Source organism: Arachis hypogaea, chromosome 17 (genome assembly GCF_003086295.3).
Source record: "Arachis hypogaea cultivar Tifrunner chromosome 17, arahy.Tifrunner.gnm2.J5K5, whole genome shotgun sequence".
In the NCBI taxonomy this organism is placed as follows: Eukaryota; Viridiplantae; Streptophyta; class Magnoliopsida; order Fabales; family Fabaceae; genus Arachis; species Arachis hypogaea.
In genome coordinates, this window is record NC_092052.1 from 61,653,492 (window position 1) to 61,659,374 (window position 5,883).

Below are 5,883 nucleotides of genomic sequence, written 5' to 3' on the forward strand. Positions count from 1 at the left end.
AAAATTGTGCTTTATGTTTATTTATGTTTGTGTCTTTATTACATGATCATTAGTGTCTTAGTGTCTATGCCTTAAAGCTATGAAAATGAATCCATCACCTTTCTTAAATAAAAAATGTTTTTAATTGAAAAAGAAAAAGAAGTGCATGAATTTCAAATTTTAAAACAGTTTAATTATCTTAATGTGGTGGCAATACTATTGTTTTTCTGAATGAATGCTTGAACAGTGCATATTTTTGAATTTGATTGTTTATGAATGTTAAAATTGTTGGCTCTTGAAAGAATGATGGGAAAAGGAGAAATGTTATCTGATGATCTGAAAAATCATAAAATTGATTCTTGAAGCAAGAAAAAGCAGTGAAAAGCTTGCAAAAAAAAGAGAAAAGAAAAAAAAAAGAAAAGCAAGTAGAAAAGCCAGTACCCCTTTAAACCAAAAGGCAAGGGTGATAAAAAGGTTCCAAGGCTTTGAGCATCAGTGGATAGGAGGGCCCACAGGAACAAAATCCTGGCCTAAGCGGCTAAACCAAGTTGTCCCTAACCATGTGCTTGTGGCATGAAGATGTCAAGTGAAAACTTGAGACTGAGCGGTTAAAGTCGAGGTCCAAAGCAAAAAGAAGAGTGTGCTTAAGAACCCTGGACACCTCTAATTGGGGACTCTAGCAAAGCTGAGTCACAATCTGAAAAGGTTCACCCAGTTATGTGTCTGTGGCATTTATGTATCCAGTGGTAATACTGGAAAACAAAGTGCTTAGGGCCACGGCCAAGACTCATAAAGTAGCTGTGTTCAAGAATCAACATACTTAACTAGGAGAATAAATAACACTATCTGGATTCTGAGTTCCTATAGATGCCAATCATTCTGAACTTCAAGGAATAAAGTGAGATGCCAAAACTGTTCAGAAGCAAAAAGCTAAAAGCCCCGCTCATCTAATTAATACTGATCTTCATAGATGTTTTTAGAATTCATTGTATATTCTTCTCTTTTTATCCTATTTGATTTTCAGTTTCTTGGGGACAAGCAACAATTTAAGTTTGGTGTTGTGATGAGCCGATAATTTATACGCTTTTTGGCATTGTTTTTAGTATGTTTTTAGTATATTTTAATTAGTTTTTATTATGTTTTTATTAGTTTTTAAATAAAAATCACAATTCTGGACTTTACTATGAGTTTGTGTGTTTTTCTGTGATTTCAGGTATTTTCTGGCTGAAATTGAGGGACCTGAGCAAAAATCTGATTCAGAGGCTGAAAAAGGACTGCAGATGCTGTTAGATTCTGACCTCCCTGCACTCAAAGTAGATTTTCTGGAGCTACAGAAGCCCAATTGGTGCGCTCTCAATTGCGTTGGAAAGTAGACATCCTGGGCTTTCCAGCAATTTATAATAGTCTATACTTTTTCTGATATTTGATGGCCCAAACCGGCGTTCCAAGTCAGCTCAAGAATTTTGGCGTTTAACTCCAAAACTGGCACAAAAGCTGGAGTTAAACGCCCAAACTGGCACAAAAGCTGACGTTTAACTCCAAGAAAAGTCTCTACACATGGAAGCTTCAATTCTCAGTCCAAGCACACATCAAGTGGGCCCGGAAGAAGATTTCTGCATTAATTACTGATTTCTGTAAATCCTAGGCTACTAGTTCTCTATAAATAGGACCTTTTGCTATTGTATTTTCATCTTTGGACGTTTAGTCCCTAGAGCTTGGAGGCTGGCCATTCGGCCATGCTTACACTATTATCACTTATGTATTTTCAACGGTGGAGTTTCTACACACCATAGATTAAGGTGTGGAGCTCTGCTGTTCTTCATGAATTAATACAAAGTACTATTGTTTTTCTATTCAACTCAAGTCTATTTCTTCTCCAAGATATTCATTCGTTCTTTAACTTGATGAATGTGATGATCCGTGACACACATCATCATTCTCTCCTATGAACATGTGCCTGACAACAACCTCTGTTCTACTAGCAATGGCTTGAATGCGTATCTCTTGGGTTTCTAATCTAAGATTGGAACCTTCGTGGTATAGGCTAGAATTATTGGCAGCCATTCCTGAGATTCAGAACATCTAAACCTTGTCTGTGGGATTCTGAGTAGGATCTGGGAAGGGATGACTGTGACGAGCTTCAAACTTGCGATTGTTGGGCGTGTGACAGACGCAAAAGGATCAATGGATCCTATTCCAGCATGATCGAGAACCGACAGATGATTAGCCGTGCGGTGACAGCACATTTGGAACATTTTCACTGAGAGGACGGGAAGTAGCCATTGACAACGGTGATGCCCAACATAAAGCTTGCCATGGAAAGGAGTATGAATGATTGGAAGAAGGCAATAGGAAAGCAGAGGTTCAGGAGGAACAAAGCATCTTCATACGCTTATCTGAAATTCCAACCAAAGAATTACATAAGTATATCTATCTTTATTTTATGTTTTATTCATCTTTTAATTATCAATTCTCCATCACCATCTGAATTCGCTTGACTGAGATTTACAAGGTGACCATAGCTTGCTTCAAGCCGACAGTCTCCGTGGGATCGACCCTTACTCACGTAAGGTTTATTACTTGGACGACCCAGTGCACTTGCTGGTTAGTTGTGCGGAATTGTGACAAAGTGTGATTCATGTTTAAGAGCTCCAAGTCCTTTGGCGCCGTTGTTGATGATCACAATTTCGCATACCAGGTTTTTGGCGCCGTTGCCGGCGATTGTTCGAGTTTGGACAACTGACGGTTCATCTTGTTGCTTAGATTAGGTACTTTTCAGAATTTTTAAGAATGAATTCTAGAGTTTCAAGGTGATGTTCTTATCATCACAAAAGCTGATTGATTCTCATCAATTTAGCTGTTGAATGTAATGTCCTGCTGAAGCTTGGCCAAACATGTCTAATCTTTTTAGACTGAAGCTTTAGACTAACATTGCATGATTCCTGGAATTCTCATTAAAAGTTTTGATTCTCTTTATTTTCTTTTCCATATAGTTTTGAAAATCACAAAAAATTTTATAAAATCATAAAAATAAAAAAATATTTTATGTTTCTTGTTTGAGTCTAGCATCAATTTTTAAGTTTGGTGTCAATTGCATGACTTTCTTCTTCTTGCATTTTTCGAATTTATACATATTGTTCTTCATTGATCTTCAAGTTATTCTTGATGATTTCATTGCTTTGATCTTTAAATTCTCTTGTTTTGTGTGTTTTGTTGTTTCTTACATGCATTTTCAATTTGTTATAGTCCTTAGTATACAAATTTTTAAGTTTGGTGTCTTGCATGCATTGTTCATTTGATCTTAGTTGCATTTTTATTGTTTCTCACCATTAAAAATTCAAAAATATTTTCAAAATTGTGTCTTTTCAAGTCAATAATACAGAGAATTGAAGATTCAGAACATTCAGCAGAGGAATCAAACAGAAAAAGCTGGGCGTTCAAAACGCCCAGTGAAGAAGGAAAACTGGCGTTTAAACGCCAGCCAGGGTACCTGGCTGGGTGTTTAACGCCTAAAAAGGTAGCATTTTGGGCGTTAAATGCCAGAAGGACACAAGAGGGAAGATTTTGTTTTTAATTCAAATTTTTTTCAAATCTTCATAATTTTTCAAAATCAAATCTTTTTCAAATCACATCTTTTCAATCATATCTCTTCAATATCAATTTCTTTCCATTTTTTTTAATTTTCAAAAATCCTTGTTATAATTAAAGATTTACTTCAAAAGTTTCAAGTTGTTACTTGCCTATTAAGAAATGATCAAACTTTAAATTTCAGAATCATATCTTTTAATTTCTTGTTAGTCAAGTAATCAACTTTAATTTTAAAAACTTTCTTTTTCTAAATTGATTTTCAATCATATCTTTTTCAAAATTAACTTTCAATCATATCTTTTTAATTTATAATTTCAAAATATTTTCAAAAATCACTTAATTTCTTTCCCAATCTTAATTTTCGAAAATCTCAATCAAATTTTCAAATTTCTTTTAATTAATTCAAAATCTTTTTAATTTATTTTTGAAAATTCTTCTCCTCTTCTCACATCCTTCTATTTAAAGGACTAACACTCCTCCTCAAGGTACAATTCGAACTCCCTCCTTTTTTATATGTTCGAATTCTTTTCCATCTACCCCCTCCTTCTATTCTTCTTTTCCTCTGACACCTCAAGGAATCTCTATACTGTGACATAGAGGATTCCCTACTTTCTTGTTCTCTTCTCTTTCATATAAGTAGAAGCAAAGATAAAGGCATACTTGTTCAAGCTGATCCTGAACCTGAAAGGACCTTGAAGAGAAAGCTAAAAGAAGCTAAAGCACAATTCTCTTTAGAGGGCCTAACAGAGCTCTTCAAGGAAGAAGAAACCATGGCAGCCGAAAACAACAATGCCAACAATGCAAGGAAGGTGCTTGGTAACTTTACTGCACCTACTCCCGACTTCTATGGGAGAAGCATCTCAATCTCTGCCATTGGAGCAAACAACTTTGAGCTTAAGCCTCAATTAGTTTCTCTAATGCAACAGAATTGCAAGTTTCATGGACTTCCATTAGAAGATCCTCATCAGTTCTTAGCTAAATTCTTGCAAATTTGTGACATTGTCAAGACCAATGGGGTTGACCCTGAAGTCTACAGACTTATGCTTTTTCCTTTTGCTGTAAGAGACAGAGCTAGGACATGGTTGGATACACAACCTAAAGAAAGCCTGAACTCTTGGGAAAAGCTAGTCAATGCCTTCTTGGCAAAGTTATTTCCACCTCAAAAATTAAGCAAGCTAAGAGTGGAAGTCCAAACCTTCAGACAGAAGGAAGGAGAATCCCTCTATGAAGCATGGGAAAGATACAAGCAATTGATCAGAAGATGTCCTTTTGACATGCTTTCTGAATGGAGCATCATAGGTATTTTCTATGATGGTCTGTCTGAACTATCCAAGATGTCATTGGATAGCTCTGCTGAAGGATCTCTTCATCTGACGAAGACGCCTACAGAAGCTCAGAAACTCATTGAAATGGTTGCAAATAACCAATTCATGTACACTTCTGAAAGGAATCCTGTGAATAATGGGACAAATCAGAAGAAAGGAGTTCTTGAAGTTGACACTCTGAATGCCATACTAGCTCAGAACAAAATATTGACTCAACAAGTCAATATGATTTCTCAGAGTCTGTCTGGAATGCAAGCAGCAACAGGCAGTACTAAGGAAGCTTCCTCTGAAGAAAAAGCTTATGATCCTGAGAACCCTGCAATGGAAGAGGTGAATTACATGGGAGAACCCTATGGAAACACCTATAATTCTTCATGGAGAAATCATCCAAATCTCTCATGGAAGGATCAACAGAGGTCTCAACAAGACTTCAATAACAATAATGGTGGAAGAAACAGGTTTAGCAATAGCAAGCCTTTTCCATCATCTTCTCAGCAACAGACAGAGGATTCTAAGTAGAGCCACTCTGATTTAGCAACCATTGTCTCTGATCTAATCAAAACCACTCAAAGTTTCATGACTGAAACAAGATCCTCCATTAGAAATTTGGAAGCACAAGTGGGTTAGCTGAGTAAGAAAGTTACTGAACTCCCTCCTAGTACTCTCCCAAGCAAAATAGAAGAGAATCCAAAGAGAGAGTGCAAGGCCATAAACATGTCTCACATGGCCGAACCTGGAGAGGAGGAAGAGGCAGTGATCTCCACTGAGGAAGACCTCAATGGACGTCCACTGACCTCCATGGAGTTCCCTAATGAGGAACCATGGGAATCTGAGGCTCAGACTGAGACCATAGAGATTCCATTGAATTTACTTTTGCCATTCATGAGCTCTGATGAGTATTCTTCCTCTGAAGAGGATGAAGATGTTACTAAAGAGTAAGTTGCTAAGTACCTTGGAGCAATCATGAAGCTAAATGCCAAGTTGTTTGGTA

General features: G+C 36.7%; 1 non-coding gene across 1 annotated transcript; it reads right to left on the minus strand.

Annotated features, from left to right (window-relative positions):
• Positions 1-4,739: 4,739 nt before the first annotated feature.
• LOC112768895 (small nucleolar RNA R71) lies at positions 4,740-4,847 on the minus strand. Its single transcript, XR_003186272.1, has one exon. It is a non-coding gene; the product is annotated as a small nucleolar RNA R71 (small nucleolar RNA).
• Positions 4,848-5,883: the final 1,036 nt, after the last annotated feature.